The sequence below is a fragment of the Eulemur rufifrons genome, chromosome 7 (assembly GCF_041146395.1).
Source record: "Eulemur rufifrons isolate Redbay chromosome 7, OSU_ERuf_1, whole genome shotgun sequence".
In the NCBI taxonomy this organism is placed as follows: Eukaryota; Metazoa; Chordata; class Mammalia; order Primates; family Lemuridae; genus Eulemur; species Eulemur rufifrons.
Genome location: NC_090989.1, coordinates 85,840,297 through 85,865,246, shown reverse-complemented (window position 1 = coordinate 85,865,246; position 24,950 = coordinate 85,840,297).

Sequence of the window (24,950 nt, the reverse complement as noted above, 5' to 3'; positions counted from 1 at the left end):
ATTACTTTTATAGAACTTAAGTTGTTTGGCCAAAATCACATAGATAACAAAGGTGGAGGTGGAAGAACCAAGGTCTTCTTAATTTAAATTGAATTTTCTTTCTGTAATTTTCATGCTGCCATGTCAAGTGAGATGAATCTCATGCCTTTCTTTCTTTGCTCTGGAATGTGTCTGTCAGACATCTTACCTATGAGAGTCATTAATTCTCAATAATCTATCATTAACTTTTAATTTGGAATTTGTTTAAAATACTATTAAAATGTTTATAAAACCAAAAAAACCCTGATTAAACATAATGGTATAGCTGAAAGAGTTGATTTTTTATGTTTCAGGAATTCTGTATCTTAACTAGAGAAGTTTAGTGATAGCTAAATTAATGAATTATGTTTTGATTTGACCATCTTGGATGAGAGTAGGAAAAAATGGACCTGGTATAATCATTTTTTTTGTTCCGAATTAATTCTTTAGGCAAAAATTCAACTTAACATTCTTTGTGTGTGTGTGTGTGTACATGAGTGTTTTAATAAGAACTAGAATTACTGACAGTTAAATTCTGTATCTCTTATTACTTAAGGAGAAAGAAGCAGCAGAATCCACACCATTGGTGTTATTTTATCATGTGTTTGATGTTAAACAATGAGTTCCTGGCACACACAAAATTGTCACTTCCACGTAATTAGTTCAAATGAGAATCATACTCTGTGTCAAATTGTGCAGCATTTGATGATTCTTTGTTGTTCCTGATCCAGTCTGTTTTCTACAAAACATCACAAGTTTAGTACAGAGATACAGATTGGGAAGAAAGAACCTAGAGAATTTCTTGTTTTAACAGCTGCCAGTTATGAGAGCTACAAAATCGACAACATTGCAACTCAGTTTAAATTTTTACAACACCTTCAAATCACTCAGAAAAAAAATGAGCAAAATAAAAGCATTTTCCCAGAACTCACTCCCATATTCCCAAACGATAGACAGAAGTGGAGAAGTTAGTTCAGCCTTTAGGCTTCATAGGAAATGTGGGAGCAGGGTCACCCTGACCGTTTGAGGACAGGCCCTTTATATACCTTGTATTTTTAATAGTAAATCCTAATTCTAATGCATTTACCCTCAAAAATCTAATATACAAGTAAGGGAGAAAAATCAGATATATTTGAAGCATCTACTATATACCAGAATGTGTTATAGGCTTATTTGATATTCAAAATAAGATATTAGGTGTTTATTAATAGCCATGGTACAAGTTATCATTACTCTTTTTCATATGAGGATGCTTAAGTTTAGAGAATTTTAAAACTTGCCAAGGATGATAACATCCATCAAGTTACAAGGCTCAAAAGTGAAAGTTTAGGCTAAGGCTTCAGAATAAGTAATATTCTCTGTGTTCATTCCAGCATGAAAGCAGGGACAGAATCCTCCTTAGAAAAGTAGCAAACATTTTAGAGTTTTCCATTTCAGCAAAGGATAATTGGAGCTACTGGATTTCCAGTGAATTCTGGGGAAATACATAACTGAAACTTTAGAGAATAAGGAGTAGAAATATATTCTGGAAGGTTCTTTCCATACCTCACCTTGTTTGCTATAAATTATTTACAATTCATGATTTGGGATTGGCCTATATATTCAAGTCACATCTTAATCATGCCATTCTTTTCTTTCATTTTCAACGAAAAGCTTCTAAAACCTTAGAGAGATCAACACCTGCAGTTCACATATATTAGCCATTAGTTTTTGCATGATTTTGAGTATTATATCTAGCATCTTAATATACTACTGGGATTACATCTTCTTCCCTAGATGCTAATTTCACTTCCTGCAAAGAATTTATATTATACTATTACATTGCCAAGTCATTCGAAAGGTTATCTACCCTTAACCCCAAAGTACTTTGGTAGCTAGTCTAATGCTGCACACTGAGTTTTGCTCCTAATTGGAAGTGAGCTTTTCATTTCTTTGGTTTGATTATCAATGTATTGCCTTCTTTTAAAAAACATAATTATATACATTCCTCTATCAGCTTCTTAGTTGGCTCATTTTCTCCTGCATCCTAATGTTACGATTCAATATACTTACTCAACTCTCCTCTAAGCATCATATAATTATGAAATGGAATTGCTAGCCCTTAATGTTATCAGCAAAACCCATTAGGTACTTTCTTGTAGCCTGAATTGCCCCATCTCATTAAAGCAGCCTACTGTCTCCAAAGATTCTTTGCCAGCTTAGATAATGTTGTTAAAAAATATAATTAATTATACACAGAATACTCATTTAAAAACTGATTTTGCCTATAATGTGCCAAACACTAAAACTCTCTACCTAGGAGATTATAAATTCAGTTTGATTCAATTTAACATTTATTAGATGCCAGACATATGTCAAAGCACCACTCCAGGTTCTGAAGAGCTAAAAGTAAAGAGGATACAGGGCCCATTCTCAGAAAACTCACAATATAACAGGAAAAACACAAAAAAACTAATCCTGATGTAACATGATAAGTAATATAAGACAGATATGCATAAAATGTTATGAGAACACAAAAAAGGAATCAATCAAGTTGACCTTGAGGGGGGCACTGGGTGGTAGGTGCTTTTATAGATAACGTAGAGATGGGTATTATATTTGACTTCTAAGGATAAATGGGGTGCTCGCCATGTGAAAAAAAAGAAAGATAGAAAGATAAGAAAGAAAGAAAGAAGAGAAAGGAAAAGAAAAGAAAAGAAAAGAAGAAAAGAAAAGTCACTCTAAGCAGAGAGAATACCATGACCAGTGGAATGGAAGTGTAAATGTACGCAGGACTTTTTGTAGGTGATTGAGTCAATTGACTGTCAGGAGGGGAAATTAAAAAGTAATGTTGGGACCAACCATTAGGGACTTTGGATGCCACATTAAAGTGCTGGAAAATCATTAGAAAGGTATTAGTTTTCTGGGCTGCATAACAATTTACTACAAACTTAAGGTAACATTCATTTACTACCTCCCAGGTTGGAAATGTAAGCATGGCTTAGCAGGATCTTCTGCTGCTTCTGCTTAGAAGACTGCAATCAACACATCAGCCAGGGCTGGGCTTTCATCTGCTTCCCCACTTTGGCGGCTGCTGGCAGCATTCAGTTTCTTGCTTCTTTAAAGCCCACAAAGAAAGAGAGACTAAAGCAATTCTGCTAGTATTACAGAGTTTTACATAACATACCACAATCACAGGGATAACATCCCATGGCTTTTGCCATATTCTGATTGTTAGAGCCGAGTCACAGGTTCCACTGACACTCAAGAGGGTGAGATTATCCAAAGTTGTAAATGCCAGAAAGTGGGGACCATGAGGGTCACCTTAAAGTCTGCCTACCAGAGGGAGAGAGATTTTCAAAGTGGTGACATATAATACCTATGTATAAAAAAGAAACTAGTGTGGCAATGTGAAAGGTGGTTTGAAGGTGGAGAGACTCAGAAACACATACATTTATTTCTTTCATATTTTCTCCCTTGTAAAATAAACTTTTCTTATAGAGAATAGTTTGTGTTATTATTCTTCCAAAGGAGAAAGAAGACAATAAGCTTCCTGAAATTCACTGAAAACATTTTCCCCTTAAAAAAGAAGAAAAGGACAGTACCTTGGAATGACTAAAGGAAGCCTTCCTTAGAAAAGGAAGGAGCAGAGTAGGGGACCCATTGTCCTGATGAATGGAACAAAATTAGATTATTTTATGTTTCAAGGGCTTAATATAGATTCCCTGGAAAGAAGCAAAGAAAGATGATAACATGTCTTTGAGGAAACAGGCACCAAAACCAGTTCTGACCTGGTTGCCCTTCCTTAGTCTATAGCCTAGGGAGGTGGCAGCAGGCACTAATTGAACAAAGAACTTCTGTGAAAGGCCGCTATTCCTGGCTGAAGGGAAAAAGGGTGGTGGGACAAGTAACAGAAAACCCTGGTTTTACCACTGTTGTTTAAGCGGCCTCTTGTCCAGTTTCTGATATCCACCTGCTTCATTCCATGCTTACTCTGTGGGAGGTGAAATATATCCTTTCCTCACAACCACTCCGGTAACACCCAGGTTGCTTGTGAGTTCGTGTGCAGTTTCTCAGCCTTGGCTGCAGAGTTACAATTACCACGAGAATATGCATATTTTTAAAATATGGATGCCCAGTTCTCACTGGCAGATGATCTGATTCAAATTGTCAGGGATAGACCTAGTCATTGAAATTTATTTTTTAAAAGAGCTTTAGGTGATTCCAATGTTCAGTCAGAGTTGAGAACCATTGTACCAGAAAACTCTGAACACATATTAGGTTGGGCAGTGGGGATTATCCTAGACTTGCTAAAGTTACTAGTAGATAGATAGGGAGCTTAATAATTTATGAGCATGGACTGGGGTACTGATAAATCCCAGCTGAGGCTAGGAAGAACACATGGTGACATACATCATATGGCCATTTTATGAATGAGCAGTGGTATGCTGATAAATGTTTCGCAACCAGATCTCCAGGAATAAAGTCCTGACTTAGAGATTTGTGAATTTCCATGATGTAAATATTCCTTATATGGTCATTTTAAGATATCATTGATGATACTGAATATGAAGGAGGGAGGAGATGCACAGTAAGTAACATATTATTATTATATAGCATTTCTACAATACAGGTAAAATCAATGATGACTTCAAGAGGATAGACAGTAGAAAAACATAGCAAAAATAATGAGTTTTATTTACTTTACTTTTATATAGCTTATTTGATTTTAAGTTATATTATTTAATTTTGAATGATAGTTATGTTTAACAACTCACTCACATAATTCTTGAAAATACACAATGAGCTTCGGCACACGCTGTACATACAAAAAGGACTATATTCAAAATACTTAACAACTAGTGCTGCATGGGCACCAACCAATCGGGATGAATACTGGCCAATATGTCATAATTTGTGTCCAGAGGACAGATCCTATTGATTATTTATCTCTATATCTTTTAAGCTTCCTAGCATACTGCCTTGAATATAATGGGTAGTCAGTCTCTAGTAGTTTGGAAAGATTAAATGGCTACTGATTGAATAAATGATTGAATAGATTATGCATTAGAGGAAGTGACTCCAAAGTGAAAATATATTAATAGAAGACATAGTGTCTATTACTAAGGACTTCTGTTAAAAAAAAAACAAAAACACCTCTTCCTCCTTTTATAGAAAGAGTTTGTGTCTGGCTGAGGATTTTCATCCAGGACAAGTAAACAGCATTTCATCTACTCCTTTCTCTTAGTGATCCTTTTTTCCTCAGGTTGAAGTTTTACATTGAAATAGATGTCCAGTCTCACTTCCATACTCCAGAAAGTTGAAGTCCCTGCTATTCTCAGATGTGCCAAGCCATTTCAGGCTCCATCGGACTTTTATTTATTTCTTCTCAGTGCTCATTTTTCTTGACATTTCCCTTTGTCTTATGTGCCCTTACTCTCCCAGTCATCTAGAAATCACCCAATTTTAAGACCCAGAAAACCTACATACTCTTCTCCACACCTGCTAGGAAATTGGTTACATTCCCCCCTGTGCCTCCACTGTGATTGCTACTAAATGCTAACATAGTAGCTGACACATTATTGGGTGTAATTGTTTATATGTCTGTATTTGTTTATATGTCCTTCCCTACCCTTGGGGAAAATGTAGCTCATTGAAAGCAACACTGTCTTTGACAGTGCTCCTTGTTGTGCTGGCAGTGCTGACAGCTCTTTGCTGTGCTCCTCTTCTATATCCTTTGAGACTTCCTACTGAGTATTCCACATATGCAAACCCCCTTTGCCCCACTTCTAGAGCTTAGACTCTTTGAAAGCAGAGCCAGTGTATCATCTATCACAATCCCTAAAACAAAAAGTGTGGTGGACTTTGGAGCCAGACTCCCCGGATCAGAATTGAGGCTCAACCATTCGCTACATATGTGATTTATTTTTTATTATTTTTATTTTTATTTTTATTATTTATTTATTTATTTATTTGAGACAGAGTCTCACTCTGTTGCCCAGGCTAGAGTGCCGTGGCATCAGCCTAGCTCACAGCAACCTCAAACTCCTGGACTCAAGCAATCCTCCTGCCTTAGCTTCCCAAGTAGCTGGGACTACAGGCATGTGTCACCATACCCGGCTAATTTTTTCTGAATATATTTTTATTTGTCCATATAATTTCATTCTATTTTTAGTAGAGACAGGGTCTCGCTCTTTCTCAGGCTGATCTCAAACTCCTGAGCTGAAACGATCCACCCGCCTCAGCCTCCCAGAGTGCTAGGATTACAGGTGGGAGCCACTGCGCCCGGCCGCTACACATGTGATTTAAAACTAATTACTTCCTTCTGTCTCAATTTCCTTATCTGAAAAAATGTTGTTAAAAAATGTACCAATTTCATGAGTTGTTAAAAGGACTGAATGGGTCAATTTATTACATAAATTTTTATATATTTGTTTGTTTTAAGCATATATATGCTTATAACAATTTCTGAACCATAGTACACAATAAATATTAGCTATTATTATTCTTACTATAAACACTGGATAGATAATTGCTGAATAGATGAAGAATAAAACATATAACACCACGCTAACAAGAATTAACTTCATTAATGCCATACTTGTTTTACTTCCCTATCCTTCATTATTTCCCAGCAAAGATAAATTGAAATATATATTGACAATTTAATACTATGCAATAGCAGAAATCAATACTCTATTTTCTGTTACTCAAAGGAAGTGTTGATTTTAAGAAGTTCTTTTTGTCTCCTTTTTTCTGAACTTAGATCTAAGGGCTCTTCAATCTTTTTATGCCATTAGCATCCTCTAAACCAGAGAATGCTTTAAAATTCAGGCTGGAGGTGTCACCTTTTCTTCTGTCATACCACTTGCCTTCTGAGAGGGATCTCACCCCGCCCTGAGGTGAGAAGTCGTTAGTTTTGATGTAGCCTCAGACCAAAAATGATGTGTCATTTTCCTTTAAAGAGATAAATTGAAATGTGAAAGTTAATAAGAGGCAAGGTATCAGCCTTTTAGCTCTTAGCCTAAGCGGAATTTTGATTTCTGAGAGCACAGGAATCAGATCATTTAGTCAGGGCCTGGGAGAATGGAGTTATGAAGTACCAGAATATAATCAGAATATAATACTGTTGTCTAGGAGAGAAAAATATATGGATTTACTTTTCCTCTGAAAATATGCTTAAAATGGTTGAATTAAGACTAACCAGATCTTTAGTTTGAGTTTACCATTTTAGATATGTGTAATTCATCTTTTTTTTAAAGATTAACAAGTGTTGATCTTTTCTGAACATTCTTACTATTAATCTATTTTTGTCCTATTGCTTACAAAAATTTCCTTTAAAACTATTTATTTTTAATTTTACAGATTGTTTTTTTTTTTTAATTGGAGATCTATTTTTCCCCTTTGAAGCCATGCAGATACTTGCAATGACATACTGGGAGAGATTGCCTTTCTGGGTACGTAGTTTTCCTGTAAGTCACCAGTCAAAGAAAAATCATTCTAAAAAATTCCATTAGGCCCAAGTGATCAAATTCCATTTTTGTAATTAATCTTTCCTAAAATCAAAATCACCACAACAAAAAATGTGAAATGAAGTAAATTATTGAAGATGAATATGAAAACTCTTCTCATGCTTAAATAATGTGTAATTGGAAGTCACGAATTCAAAAGTGTTTTTTCTTAATAAAATTGTGTTGCTCCCCTATCTGTCCAACCAGTAAATCTGAGAAAAGGAACAGCTAAATATTGGGGTGAATTAGGTAGTTTAGGGTATTTTCCCGGCATTAAATGAGAACCAAAGACTTTCTGATCCTACATGTGAAAATTCTTTATATATTGAGATAGCTTTAAATTTCTTGAGAATTATTATTATTTAAGAAAAATATTATTTAAAGATATATTGTTTTCTTTGGATTCAGATTGAACAAGGAGTGAGCGATATAAGAGAATTTTCAGATAATCAGTGAAAATACATTGTGGAAAGTGTACACGATGGAAGTGCACATCTTGTCATTAAAGCTATCTGACAACTGGGGAATATTTTCTTCCTTTGCTCTTTTTCTCCTACCCAAATAATTACTCTTGGCAATAATTACTATATATAATACAAATTATGATAGAAAAACAAAGAAGATAAAAATAACCTTAGAATGAATTTAGAATTGTTTTTATTATTTTCCTGAATTTCTCCTAATTCCCTTGTGCTTTAATGTAGCCCATATTAAAATATGTAAAATTCTTGCTTTTCCTTTAATCTTAAGAGAGAAGGAAAAATAATGCACATATTCTGATTTATTTATTTATTGTTCTTTATTTTCTTATATTCTCTCCTAGGTGCTTTATTTTTGTCTTCCTTTCAAACAGTTTAGTCAAAAGAACTGGATCTGCACATGCTACAATATGGAGGATTTGTCATAAAGTGACAAAGTGCCCCTGTGGGAGCCTCCCTGTTTGGCACTACTTCCCTCTAGGATCTTACATCTACATTTGTAAATTTTTCAGTATTTTATTTCACATCCCATTCCCCCTCACTGGTATCCCGGTGAGGCAATCAGGGGCAAAATTACTATTCACATTTATAAGAGAGAAAATTGAGGCTGAAAGATATTCCAAGGTCATACAGGTAAACTGTGAAAGGCATTGGAGACTTGCAGCAAATATTTGCTAGAGAACACTTGGATTCATAGCATGGTATATAATCATTAATAAGCGAAGGTACTGCCTTTGAATGTGAAGAAGCAAGGAGACATTTTAGAAAACACGCAATTTTATAAATGAGCCAGGAACACGCCTTTGCCCAAAGAGACACGTGGAATTAATCGCTGCTCTCTTAGGGGATGAATGGGACACATGTCGGAGGGTTGGAATGTGTAACAGAGTCACCGAGGCAGAAGACTTTCATGTTGGCAAAAGCAATGCCTCCCAGATAGATCTTTTAATTGCTTAAACATTAGAAGCAAGCTGTCACTGTGTTGAGGAAAGCTGTTATTTGGTGTCTGGATACTTGGCATTTCTACGTCCAGTGGACTTAAAATAAATAAAAGTTTGAAAATATGAGGAAGAAAACTTAGTGCTTAGCTAAACCCCTTAGATCGAAGCCTTCTTATCTAAAAAGTAATTCTAACTAGAATTTCTTCTTTCCTTGTCTCCCTCCCTTCCTTCCTTCATTCTCTCCTTCCTTCTTTCTTTTTTTCTACTAACAAATAATTTATATAAAGTACTTAACAAACGTCTCACTTAATGCTTAACAAATGAATACTAGAAAATATATAAATTTTATTTATTGTTATTACCAAACATTGAAACCCAAATGGTAGGGTCTACTATTAGCATCCACAAGCAATAGAAAAATAAAGCTCAGATCCTTCCCTTGAGGAGCTTGCAAGCTAGCATTAGATGGAAGATAACAGGTGCATGATTGACTTGAGTGCATTATGAAATGGGATAAATTTTAGTCTAGAAACACAAAGTAATTGTCAGTGGAGTTCAGAGAGACTGATTCCATTTGGGAACAGCAAGGTGAGGCAAATCTCAAAGTTTTAATATCAGAGAATATGCCATTTCTCTCCTTTCTTCTCCCTGGTTTGATCAGAATTGGTGCATACTACAAAACTATTTGTTTGAGAGTTCCTTAAGTAGTAGCTGCTGAATAACTAGGCCAAATGAAAGTTATCTTTAGACACCAACCCAGTTTTCATTCTGTCCCAGTCTGTCATTTGAAGGCTTTTCCTCAGAGGAGTGAAATGCTTCAAAAATCTGCCTCAGTTCAATCTTGAAATCTGGTCTTTTTGCTTCCACATGGGTCATGATAAATTTCTTTTTCCGATGCCCTCTGTACATGAAATAGAGCATGAAAATTAATATGCCGTTAATAGAAACATTTAAGTGTGATTGTCCAGCAAGAATCTTCTAGAACATTACTGAAAAAAACAAAACTACTTAGATTTTTTATATTATTCATGAATCTATATAATATTTCTTTATCCAACCATTCATTCATTAAACAAATATTCATTTGGGACCAGTACACATGAAGCAATGTTCCAGGCACTTGACAATATGGTAGCAAATAAGACATAAAAGTATTTGTTGTCATCAACTACATAGTATTTTATACCCAAATAACATATTCAAGTGAACAAATGAATAGCCCAACAGCATTAAGTGTTATGAGTGAAATAAATCAGGGTACTGTTAGAAATGACTTAAGGTAAGCCATAAATTTTGTGGAGTCATGGAGAAAGTCCTCACTAAAAAGATGACATGGAGTTATGACTAACAATGTGAGAAGAAACCTGTTCTATGAAAAACTGGAGCAAGTGTTGGGAGAGTATTCAAATTCAAGATGGTAGCAATTATCAAATTAGGGAGGCAGAAATAAGCTTGGTCTAAGAAACTCTCACCAAAACTCTGTGGCTGGAATACAGTAAGGGTAAAAATTAGGCAGACACCATGTCATGCAGGGCCTGATAGGGCACGATAAGAGGTTTGGAATTTTCTTCTTGCTGTGGAAAGCCAGCAGAATGAGATCATTTATTTCACATCTTTAAAAGTTCTTTCATTGGATGGCTGGGTGTGATGGCCGGGTGTGATGGCTTACACCTGTAATCCTAACAATTTGAGAAGCTAAAGTGGGAGGATTGTGTGAGCCCAGGAGTTGAATACCAGCCAATGGGCAAAATAGTGAGATCCTATCTCTACAAACTGTAGTTACCAATAATTTATTATATTTCAGAATAGCTAGAAGTTTTCAAATGTTCCCAGCATAAAGCAATGATAAATGTTTCAGGTGAATCATATCCCAATTACCCTGATTTTATCATTATATGTTATATGCTTATATCAAAATATAACATGTACTCCATGAATATGTACAATTACTATTTATCAATAAAAAATTTAAAAAAAATTAGCCAGACTTGCTGGCTTGTACCTGTAGTCCTAGCTGCTAGCTGAGGCAGGAGGATTGTTTGAGCCCAGGAGGCTAGAATGAGCTATGATCACACCGCTGCCCTCCAGTCTGAGCAAGGACTGAGACCCCCTCTCTAAAAAAATTTTTTTTTAAAGTTCCTTCATTGGGCAGTAAGTGTGCAATTAGAACTAACAGATGTATTAGAAGTTATTATGGTCATATAGGTAAGAGACGATCAGTTCTGATGATAATAGACATGGAGAGAATTGAATAGAATCAGGTATAAATTTTGGAAGTAGGTAAATAGGACTTGTCATTAGGTAGGATGTGTGGGATCTTGAGGAAAAGAAGCAAGCATGATGATTCCTAGATTTTTGCCTCAACAGGAAGTGGATAGACGTATAATTTACTGAAGTTGAGAAAGGCTGGGTTGGAATTAGGTTATGAACAGATAAATAAAGAGTTCTGTGTCAGATATATTATGTTATTTCTAGTATATCTCTTAAACATTTAAGTGACAATTTTGAGTAGGTAGTTGAATATATGCAGTCTGGAACTCAGAGAGAGTAATTAGAAGTGTATGTAAAGCTAAGAGACCATGGGTCAGATCAATAACCAGGGACAGCACAGGGCTCTGAGAGAGAAGAGGGGCTTCGATTTGGGGAATCTCACTTACTGGGTCATGATGAGGATTTAATGAGGGATAATATTCACCAAGCTACCTAGTATATGATATATGCTTAATAATTTTAGTTTATCTTGACAGATTCTCAGCACTGTGGTAGATACAAAGAGAAATAAAAATAAATTAAAAATTGCATAAGAAATAAGAAAGAAATTGGCTTGTATTGACACTAAATATCTGTTAAATATGAAGTTAAATACTTATATTCACTAACATTCACAAATTCATCAGGGTAATATCATAATCCCATTTTATGTATCAGTACAATGAGATTCAGTGATTTTCTACTTGGCAATAACCGATAGAATTAAAATTTAAATCCCATACCTCAAAGTTCACTGTTTCTTGGAATCCCAGGCTCCATATAATCAAGGATGTTACAGCCCACTTGAGAGGCCAACATGTACAGAAAGTTAAATGAGATTTCACAAAAGTATATAATTAACTGCATTTGGAACGAGGTAGTAAGTTCTACAAGGAGTCTGGCTTTAAAGGCAGACAGACATAGATTTGATAATAGATTTGTTATTTAATGGTTTTGTGAAACTAGGCAAACCCCATACTCTTTCCAATGTTCAGATGTTTTATTTTTATGTGTAAATTAATATGTACTTCCCAAAGTTATTTTAGGAAATTAAAAAAAAGACAGGTGTGAGCACCTGGCAAACAAAAGCATGTATATTTGTTTGCTTCCCTTATTTTGCAACCAAAAGTATTAATGCTAATTTAGTCCTCTAGCTTTCTATGTGCTGTGAGTAGGGCAATTAAGCTCAATAATATTTAATATGGTCTTATTTTTACTAAATGGATTGAAGAGAGTCAATAGTTGTCTGTGAATTAGTGAAAAATTGGAATTTCAGGTCTAGAATTGTGTCCTATTCTATTTTAATAATGATTAAAATGAAGACAAAACTGATACCCTTCTTTTTTTTTTTATCTTTGTAATAAATTAGGAGAGATAAACTTTCAATGTTAAATTCTATAAAGGCTTTTATGCTTCATTTAAGCTATCATCTATCAGGCATTTTTAATATTCATTAACCTAAATGTCCTTTAGGAAGCATTATTTGAAATAGATATTTGCTATTCAAATAACCAGATTGTTTATGGCTATTAAAATCAAATATAAAATGATTAAAATTAATACTTAATTTACTATTAAATAGAATTAATAATTAATCTTAGTATAAAATATTAAATATACTTGACTAAATGTATGGACAGTAATCCCTCAGTATCCACAGAGGATTGGTTTTAGGACACCTGGGGATACTAAAATCCATGAATTCTCAACTCCTTTACATAAAATGATATAAGTAACATTCACAGAGGGTTAGGCAGGTGGGAGGGGGCTGAGGAGGGGATGGATAAATTCACACCTGATAGATGCAGCGTGTGCTGTCTGGGGGATGGGCATGCTTATAGCTCTGACTCAGGTGGTGCAAAGGCAATTTATGTAACCAAAGCATTTGTACTCCCATAATACTCTGAAATTAAAAAAAAAGAAAAATGGTGTAGTGTTTCATATAACCTACACATATAGTCACATATACTTTAAATCATTTTAGAATACCTAGTACAATGTACATGCTATGTAAATTGCTGTTATATGGCATTTTTTAAATTTGTATTATTTGTATTGCTGCATTATTTTTTTTCCAAATATTTTTGATCTGTGATTGGTTGAATCCATGGATTCAGAACCCATGAACACAAAGTGCCAACTGTATTCTATTTTGAATGAAGATATGACATTAACTAGACACTAAGTCTGTGTTTGATCAATAGCAGATTGCATTACTAAATGAAACTATACAGTGGAAAAGTATTAAAAGTTGGCATTTTAGTTTATTTATTTGTTTATTATTTAATTAGCTTTTTTAGTGCTGTGTTTTTCCTTTGTTTAGCAATAACTAGTTACCTCCTGGTATGAATTCATTTTGAAGTACAATTATAAAATTTTTTAATTGAATTTTATTTGGAATTAAATCTTTTTAAAACACAGAATTACACTGTTTGAGAGGTATATTTTTAACAGGTTGGAAGAAGAGTCAGTAAATAAGAACAGGAGTTCCAGATACTACACTATATAATAGCAGTACAAATGTGAATAAACCATGCCTCCCTCCCCCATCCTCAAGAAACTACCTTTCAACATAGTGATATTTCATAAATGAAAATTATTCACATATTTTCTCTTCGGATATATAGTGGGCAGTTCTATGAAGGCATATCCAATGTGGAAAAGATACCGAAGAAAAGCAACTCCTATTGGGGAAGTGAGCACCATTCCCACAAATTAAAATGCTGCCTATCTACTCAGAGGAGTGGTAGGGTATTGGGAAGGGTGACGTTATTATAACAATAGTGTGGCATGTCGTCAGTTCCAGGTATAGGTGAGACGTAGAGATATGTAAATGTTTGGGGAGGTGGTAACATACAATCTGCCACGGCAAATTACACATAATTTATCTTTGTTTTCCCATCTCTATCTAAAAAACAACTATAAAATCCAGTGTTCTTATTGCATCAAAATAAAGAAAACACACCATATTTCAAATTTTATATATGTAGTCGTTTCTCATGTATTATAAAAATTTATGTTTTATCACATATCTGAGAGTTACAAATGTATTTTGTTTTATATTGTTTCTCTCCCTTTTGAGATTCTGGTGTATAATGTGCACCTGTGCCTTTGTGGGTATATGGGGAAGGAATTACTACATGTTACAAATTAGAAAGGTGGGCATTTGTACCCTCCCCATTTCATCTCCACCTACTTTTGAGCAGGGCAATAGTAAAAGAGAAAAAGAGAAGTTGAATCTCACATCTATGCTCCGTCGATGGTAGTTGAAAACAAGAGAAAGGAGACAGAGTTTCTGTAGATAACTCAGTACTGAGAAAGAAGGACTCCTATTTGCCCTCCCCCCTTTTTTGTGTGTGCTGGGGCTCTACTTCCCTCATCAGAGATTTCAGTGAAAATTGATAACCACAACAGCAACAGTGATGAAGCATCAGCAACCCCAGTCATCTGAATTGCTATTATTTTTCAGGGAACACAGTATATAATTTAGAAATGTTGGTGTCTGTATATGTGTGTGTGTGTATATTAATATATATATTTCTTCTTGGTAAGAAAATCTGAGACATTAGAGATATATGTGTGTGTGTGTATATATATCACAAAGAAAAATGAAGCAAATCCATGAAAAAGGAGCTATTTTATCTTATAATTTTGAATTATTATTATCAACGCTCATTAGTAAACACCATGAAGTAGTATAATAGAATTTAGGAGTAGAGGGCATGTAAAAGAGTCCTTAATTCCTTCAGCCCTTAATAGTTTCTAATTAGCTTTATATTCTGTTAGGTGAACTAGCTAGTCCTCAGTGGATGGATCAGTTTATATTTTGAGGACTAATTTGCTAGAGATACCTATAGTGAGAAAGCGTAGAAAATAAAAGAATAATTTTCTCTATATTTGTAGAAATTTATATCTTCTTATATATGAATTTAGGAGGGAAAATATCAGAGAGCTTTTTTACCACTTGAACCTAAAACATTTTTATGGACCTATAAAACTATAAATTGTCATTATATTTGCTTACTTGATCGTTTACCCAGATCTTCAAAAACAATCAGTTTATTTTGTTTGTGATAATTCTAAGAAAACAAATTTTGATAATAAACTCGCTTGGTAAATTACTTACAACAGGTATGTGTATTCTCTATCTTCCCATTTTAAATATTTAGCCTTTTCTGATGTGGTAGAGTGCTGTTTGAGGGAAATTAACAACATTGCTTCATACCTGCATGGGCATATTCCTCTGTCACTTGTTCACTTACTTCTGAGTTAGCACAAATTAAAAGTGTATTTTGTAAGGAAAAACTTAATTATTGAAATTCCTGGTAGATCTACTGTCAAATAAATATAAGGTAAATATATAATAACACCACTTAATAATATTGGTGATTACATAAATGTATTTAAATCTTGGTGATAACAGGATATTTTTTAGAACTAAAAACGCTTCAAAATTTTTTTTTCTCATTTCACAGACATTTAATTCACAAACTGAAAAGCACTCATGAATGTTATAAGATTATTCCACAATTTATTGCTCATCTTTTCCAATCTCTTTCATCCCACTCTTCGCTTTGAAATTTTTACCTTAATTAAATTAATTACCAAATGATTTGAATAAAGAAACCTAGACTTAATTATTTTGAATAAGCAGTTATTAAATCTGTCTTGTCCATGTGATTCATTTTGTCACTGAAATAATACATATTAGTATATATCATGCTATTATCCCATATTGTCTTTTATTCAACTTTCTTATTTCAGTCTAGGAATTTATCTGGATATTGAAAAGAAAATCATTTGCATTTTTTTCTTAGATTCTTTTACAGATGCTAAGAGTTTTCCTAAGTTTAGATATATTTTTTCTTGTCTTAGGGATATTCTTCTGATTAAAAATATTAGAATATTCTTGTAGAATATAAAGATTAGAAGAGATTCTGTTCTATTCCTCCTTCCTCAGCACCTATTTCCGAAGCCCCACAACAAGACTCAATAGCATATTCAGCACATCCAATCAAAAATCATTTAAGAAAGAGAAAGAGAAAGAGCTATATACGGACCTCCTGCAGAAAATTATCAGGTTTTCCTGAGCATAGGAAGATCTCATGTGTTGAGATAAATTCAGAATTAAACACAAACCTAAAGTGTAAGAAATTTAAAGAAAAATCAGAGACATATTTGAGAACTTCACCTCCATCCTGTGAAATGCCCGTAAACTCAAACTTATCTTAAATTTAAAGCTCCAGAGTATTGCAGTTCTAAGTGGAAGTGCTTTCAATTTTTCTCCATTCAGTATGATATTGGCTTTGGGTTTGTTATATACAGCTTTTATAATTTTAGGTATGTCCCACCTATGCCTACTTTGTTAAGTGCACTTATCATAAAAGAGTGCTGAATTTTGTCAAATGCTTTTTCTACATCTATTGAGAGGATCATATGGTCTTTGGTTTTGCTTCTATTTATTTGGTGAATTACACTTATAGATTTGCATATGTTGAATCATCCTTGCATTTCTGGAATGAAACCTAGCTGGTCATGGTGGATTACTTTTTTGATGTGTACCTGAATTTAGTTTGCTAGGATTTTACAGAATTTTTGCATCTATATTCACAAGGGATATTGATCTATAGCTTTCTTTTTTTTGTTGTGTCCTCTACTGACTTTGATATCAGGTGATATTGGCTTCATAGAATGAGTTGGGAAGGATTCTTTCCTTCTCAATGTAATGGAATAATTTCTGCTATAGGTACCAGTTCTTCTTTGTAGGTCTGGTAAAATTTGGCCGTGAAACCATCTGGTCTGGGACTTTTTTTTGGTTGGAAAATTTTTATTACTGCTTCAATTTCGATACTTGATATTGGTCTGTTCAGGAGTTCTATTTCTTCTTGATTGAGCCTAGGGAGGTTGTGTGTTTTCAAGAATTTGTCCATTTCCTTCATGTTTTGAAGTTTGTGTGCATAGAGATTTTTATAGTATTCAGAGATGATACTTTATATTTCCATGGTATCAGTTGTGATTTCTCCTTTTTCATTTCTAATTCAGCTTATTAAGGACCTTTCTTTTCTATTTCTGGTTAATCTAATGAGAGGCCTGCCAATTTTGTTTATATTCTCAAAGAACCAACTTTTTGTTTCATTAATCTTCTATATAGTTCTTTTGCTATCAATTTCATTTAGTTCTGGTCTGACCTTGGTTATTTTTCTTCTGCTGGTTTTAGGACTGGTTTGCTCTTTCTTTTCTGGTTGCTTGAGGTGATTCATCAAACTGTTGATTTATGATCTTTCTGTCTTTTTGATTTAGAAATTTAAGGCTATGGATTTTCCTCTCAGCAATGCTTTAGCTGAATCCCACAGATTTGATAACTTGTTTCCCCTTTATCCTTTAGTTTAAACAATCATTTGATTTCCATCTTTATCTCCTCTTTGACCCAACTATCATTCAGGAGTAGGTTGTTTAGTTTCCACGACTTTGTGTAAAGATGAGTGTTTCTATCAAAATTGATTTCTAATTTCATTCCACTGTGGTCTGAGAAGGTACATGGTATAATTACTATTTTTTTTTAAATTAGCTAAAACATGTTTTGTGGCCTAGGATGTGATAAATCTTAGAGAATGTTCCATGAGATGATGACAAGAACATATATTCAGTTGTTCGGGGTAGTATGTACACCATTACCATGTCTAGTCAACATAGTGCTGGAAGTCCTTGCCAGAGCTGTCAGGCAAGAGAAGAAAATCAAGGGTATCCAAATGGTGAAAAAAGAGGTCAAACTATGGCTGTTTGCTGATGACATGATCTTATGTCTAGAAAACCCCATAGATTCATCCAAGAGACTCCTGGAATTGATAAATAAATTCAACAAAGTCTCAGGTTACAAAATCAATGTGCACAAATCAGTAGCATTCATATACACCAACAACAGTCAAGCTGAGAATCAAATTAAAGACTCAATATCTTTCACAATAGCAATGACCAAAATAAAATACCTAGGAATATATTTGACAGAGATGAAAGACCTCTACTGGGAGAATTACAAAACACTAAGAAAAGAAAGAGTAGAGGATATAAACAGATGTCAAAACATATCATGCTTATGGATCAGCAGAATCGACATTGTTAAAATGTCTATACTACCCAAAGCAACCTATAGATTTAACGCAATCCCCATTAATATACAAATGTCATTTTTCACAGATCTAGAAAAAATAATTCTGTGCTTTGTTTGGAACCAGAGAAGACCCTGTGTAGCCAAAGCAACCTTAAGCAAAAAGAAAAAAATGGGAAGCATCAATTTACCAGACATCAAGCTATATTACAATGCTATGGTCACCAAAACAGCATAGTACTGGCACAAGAACAGAGACAGAGACCAGTGGTTTAGAACAGGGAACCCAGACATAAAACCATCCTCATATTGCTCTCTGATCTTTTACAAAGCAGACCAAAACATACAATGGGAAAAAGAATCCCAATTCAATAAATGGTGCTGGGAAAATTGGATAGCTACATGTAGAAGATGGAAACAGGATCCTCACCTCTTACTGCTCACAAAAATGAATTCACAAAGGATAACAGACTTAAACCTAAGACATGAAACTCTAAGAATTCTAGAAGAAAATGTTGGAAACACTCTTATAGATATCAGCCTAGGCAAAGAATTTATAAAGATAACCCCAAAAGCAATCACAGCAACAACAAAAATTAACAAATGGTCCTTGATTAAATTAAAAAGCTTCTGTACAGCCAAGGAAAGCATCAAAAGAGTGAACAGACAACCTACAGAATGGGAGAAAATATTCACATATTATACATCCAATAAAGGGCTAATAACCAGAATCTAAAAAGAACTCATATCAGCAAGAAAAAATCAAACAACCCCATAAAAAAGTGGACAAAAGACACGAGCAGAAGCTTTTCAAAAGAAGATAGAATGGCCAATAAGCATATGAAAAATGCTCAACATCTCTAATTATCAGGGAAATGTAAATCAAAACCACAGTGTGATATCACCTAACTCCAGTGAGAATGGCTTTTACCAAAAAGTCCCCAAACACTGGATGCTGGTGTGGATGCCAAGAGAAAAGAGCACTTATACACTGCTGGTAGGACTCCATACTAGTGCAACCTCTATAGAAAGTAGTATGGAGATACCTCAAAGAACTATAAGTAGACCTACCATTGATCCAGCAATCCCAATACTAGGGATTTACCCAAAGGAAAAAAAGTGATTTTATCAAAAAGCCACTTGCACTCAAATGTTTATTGAAGCACAGTTCAATTACAAAGATGTGGAATCCATCCAAGTGCCCATCAACACATGAGTGGACTAATAATATGTGATGTACATATACCATGAAATTCGACTCAGCTATAAAAAAAATGGATGAACTAATACCTTTTGTAACAACCTGGATGGAACTGGAGACCATTCTTCTAAGTGACGTATTGCAAGATGGAAAAACAAACACCACATGTACACACTATTAAATTGGAACTAATTGTTGAACACTCATGGGCACATATGGAAGTAAAACTCAACAGAAACCAAGTGGGGGAGTGGGGCAAGAAGGGGCGGGTAAATTCAAACCTAATGAGTACAATGCGTGCTATCTGGGTGTTTAGCACACTTTAACTCAAACTTTACAAAAGCAATTCAAGTAACCAAAACATTTGTACCCCTGTAATATTTTGAAATAAAAAAAATGCAGATTCCCTAGGTCTACCAGACCTGTGGAACCAGAATCTGAATTAAAAAAAAATTACTAAACTTGAATTAGGGTATTAACATATAGTACTTATATAACAAACTTTGGCCTATTATTTAATATTTTACCTTCAGTTTCCTCATGTGTAAAATGGGAATATTAATAGTATTTCTCTATAGTATTTTAATATATCAAAACAGTGATGTATGTAAGAGAATACATACATATGATGTCTTGACTCTCCTTTTATCTCTACTTGTAGGATCTAATACAAATTAAGTCCTTCTCTGACAATATTATAGACCATAATATCTTCTTAAATGAACGTCAGCTCCCTTCTTTCTACTCAATGGTATGGAAGATAAGGTTGCTGCTTGCTTGTTCACAAATATAACTTCCTGACCAAAAATTGCTCATGCCTTTCCCAAATCTCTTCATTTTACTTCGGTTATTTCCACTGGTGTATTCTTAAGATAAATTGCTTTTATATTTGACTCAAGGCTTTCATCTGCCATTATCTAGACAACAACGACAACAACAATAATAAAAATAATCCAACATTTTTAATTTGTATAGTGCTAAAGAATCTATAAAGCATTTCAACATATTGTCTTATGAAATCTCCAGAAAATTCATGCTTTAAATGCAGATATCAGTATCTCCTTTGAGGGCTGAAGGAATAAATGGACTTTGGAATGTTTTTCCAGATGGCAAAGCCAGAATTAAATCTAGGTCTTTCTAATCTCAGAACTCTTCTGCTATGTCATATTGCCCTTCCGCAACAAAAGTTTTCATGTTGATGTCTGTTCATTGACTTGATCTCACAGATTTTTACATTACTGACTTTCTAGTGGTTCCTCAAAACTTTTTATACCTCTATATACTTCATATGCACCACATTTTTCCCATTAGCATTTATAAAAACCATATGAAGTAGTTTTTCCTTTGGAGTGCACACCATCTTCAGGAACATTATATTAATAGAAACTCCAGGGGTGATGAGAATCTAGAAGAACTGCTTCTAAGATACTAACATGTTTTTTTTTTTTTTTAAGGGAGCAGAACCCTCTCTCTGTTGAGAGAATCACAGAGAATCCCATTTCGTAGCATGCATCCTGACACCGAACCATTTCTAACATCCTTATACTTACCTACTTTCTGTCTCCAAATTCCTCTATCAGGTGTCTGCCTACTCTTTTCTTTTACTGAACACTTCAATCAATGTTACCCTCTCCACACAATACACATCACACACACACACACACATTTTAATTAAATAAACTCCCCTCCTTGCCACACAGATTTTCCTCTTTCTCAGATTCCTGGGTCATATTTTCTTTACTTTCATCCATTCTAGTGTTATCCATTCTGTTTTATTTGGATTTTTTTGTGTGTGTATAAGTCTTTAATCACAAATCCTCTTCTGCAATGAAACTTCTCTTATAAAAAGAAATCTTTCTAACCAAATAAAAAAGATACACAGTCTTCATCTTCCTTGAATGCTCTGTCACCTGATTCTGCTGACTACTTCCTCTTTTTAAAATTTTCTTTCACTTTAACATTACATTTCTTGTTTTGGTTTTGTTTTTACCATTCTCAATACCCTTACTTGTCTTCAATGTATTCTTCTTTATCTTCCTTTAAATTCTGTGCACAGCCAAACCCACTCTGTTTTGCCACAAGGTTATATATGGAATGAACTACGGATCATCTTAGTAAGATGGCTCATTAGCAACTAACTTTCAATATGTCCAAATTGGAGCACATCTTGTTCAAAATTGAACTCCCTGAGTTTTGCCACACAAACTGATTATCTCTTCTACAACACAATTTCTTTTAATAGCAGTATTCTTCTTCTGGAGTTCTAAATATGGAAAGAGCCAGTTTTGATGCTTTCCTCCCTCTTATATCCTTCAGTTACCAAGTCCTACCATTACATCCACTTCCTCCTTAACTTCCATGAAAGAGAGGGGCATAGCTTTGGACCAATGGGTTTCAACAGCTGCAGGTCACTAGGCCAGCGTGCAGCTCATGAGCAAAACCATGAAAGAAGCAGAAAAAAGCTACAAGTTATACAACATGAAAAAGAAAGTTTTTTTCCAGATATTTTTTTCAGATCCAAGTATTTCTTTTGCATGTCATCTCTACTGTCCAGGCCCTTATCACATGATATCTAGATTTTTAGTATTTTTCATAGCAAAACAAATAACTAGTGCAGAGTAAATATTATTATAATTTTATGAGGTATTTTAACATGTATTCTTTTATTTGAGTATTATACCATAAGGAGTGGTATTATTAATATTATGATTGCCCAGATTTCACAGAAAAGAAAATTAGACTGATTAAGTAAATTTCTCATGACAACTTCAACTAAAATCCTCAAATTCAAAATTTTGTCTTCTGTCTACTTTGCTATGCTGGCTCTTAGCTTGTTATATGAATTTTTATAATCCACATTTTCTCTGGCAGATGAGTCTCATGGTAAAGACATTTTGATCATGAACTAGCAATGACAACATAAATATTTATTTTGTAAAATTAAAACTTAGCATGGAAGGCCCTGCAATCACTAACAATGTTTTACCTCTCCAACTTTATTTCTTATTTCTCCCCCATACATTCTTGCTCCTTCTAGAGTAATTTGGTCTCCATCCTCCATATGCAGGACAAGGTCTCAACTCTGCATTCATTTATGTAGTTTTTCTTCTACAAAAACTCTATATTCTCTTCTCCTACTTTAATCCTCTGCATCACTTAAAATGTGTTTCACCTTCTACCTTCTCTATGATGTTGTTTATATTTTTTATTTCAGAATATTATCAGAGTACAAATATTTTGGTTACATGATTTGCTTTTGTGCAGTTTGAGTCAACGTTACATGTGTGCCCATCACCAAGGTAGCATGCATTGTACCCATTAGGTGTGAATTTACCCCTCCCCTACTCCTGAAGGTGTTTATATATGAATATGTTCACCTATAACTATGGTTTTCTGCACATGCATGCACATGCATGTGTGTGTGTGTTAACATATTCTAATATAGAGAAGCCAGTCACATGTTCATATTTTTACGCAAAGTATTGAAAAGATATAGATATTAAGTTTTATACATAACATGCCACCTTCATGAAAAGAATAAAATTCTACAAAGTGGGGATTATTTCAGAAAATCTGTACATTATTGTGAATATGATATTGCCCACTGTGATCATTTTTAGAAAATTTTTAGTTTTTACAATTTGTTCTGGTTTAGAATTTTATCTCTACAGCTATATTGTTAACTCTTGGAAGAATCTGTCTTGTGCATATTTGATTCCCTATACTGCCAAGATCACTATTAAGTTGTTAATATACTTGAGGCTAAAAACAATGGAGAAGTGTCTAAGATGCAGACTGTAAATTCCAAAGGAAAAAGCCAACACATCCTGTACTGACCTCCTATGTTTTACTGTGAACCTATTCTAGAAAAGAGGCCAGGTAGACCAGAGGTGCCAAAACATTAGTAAAAATATTTACACTTAGTAAAATCACATGATAAACATTATATTTCCTTTCCTAATACATATGAAACCAAGTTCTACCATGCACATGTATTTCTTTCAGCAAAGAACTTTATGTGAATCTATTACCCCTTTTTTGATAGTTTTTAAAAGTTATTAGGAAAAAGATAGATCTAGGAAGATTCTCACTAGTTACTTAACAGACCGAACCCTCACTTTATCTGTATGCATCCAGCCTATAATTCTCCTAGGAACTGTCATAGGAGCAGACAGATGAAGCAGGCCCATCTGTCAACTTGGAAAAGATCCCACACCAGAGACAGACAGGTAGTATTTTGCTCTACTCACTGATTGAGCCATTTATAGGGTATTTGCACATGGTAAAGGACACATAATATGACTTATCAGCTCAGGCTATGTATTTAGAAGATCATGCAAAGAAAACTGTGACACACATAAAGACATATTGGTTGCTAAAAATATTTTGCAGCATAATATAACAAAGTATAGTTTAGGAACGAGATGAGAGATACCTGATGAACTTGCAACAAGGAGTAGGAGCTTCACGAAAGTCAAGACAAAAACAAATGTAGCCTACCATCTTTCTAGATTACCTAGGTGTGAAATAATTTAAAAGGACTCACTGGGGTTAGATGATATCTCTGGTGGTTTTGATTTGCATTTCTCTAATGATTAGAGATGTTGAGCATTTTTTTATCTGTTTGCTGGCCATTATTCGGTCTTCTTTTGAAAAGTTTCTGTTCCTTTACCCATTTATTGATGGGGTAACAAATTCTGGCGAGGATGTGGAGAGACAGGAACACTCTCACACTGATGGAAGGACTGCAAATTGGTGCAACCTCTGTGGAAAAGAATTTGGAGATACCTCAAAGAGTTAAAAATAGAAATACCGTTCGATCCAGCAATAACACTATTAGGCATCTACCCAAAAGAGCAAAAGACATTCCATAATAAAGACATCTGCACCCAAATGTTTATGGCAGCACAATTCACTATTGCAAGGATGTGGAAACAACCCAAGTGCCCATCAATTCATGAGTGGATTATTAAAATTTGGTATACATATACAATGGAATATTACTCAATTATAAGAAACGACAGTGATCTAGCACTTCTTATATTTTCCTGGATTGAGCTTGAGCCTATTATCCACAGTGAGGTATCACAATATCGGAGGAATAGCCTCCACATGTACTCGCTGTCAGATTGGCACTAACTGATCAACGCTATGGTGCTCACACGGTAGTAATATTCTCCAGGGATTAGGGGTTTGGGGGAAGGTAAACCCACAACTAATGGACACGGTGTGCATTGTAGAGGGGAAAGGCAAACCTCTAAATCGCACTTGGGTGAGGCAAAGACGTAAAATGTAACCAAAACTTTTGTACCCTCATGATATCCTGAAATAAATAAATTAATTAAAAAAAGGACTCATTGCCAAAAATGTGAGGCACTACCAGCAACAAGTAGTTACAGAGATGAAAAAGATAAAACTATGGATCTTAATGATGGATATTATTCTAAAATTCTTAGGCCACAAAAT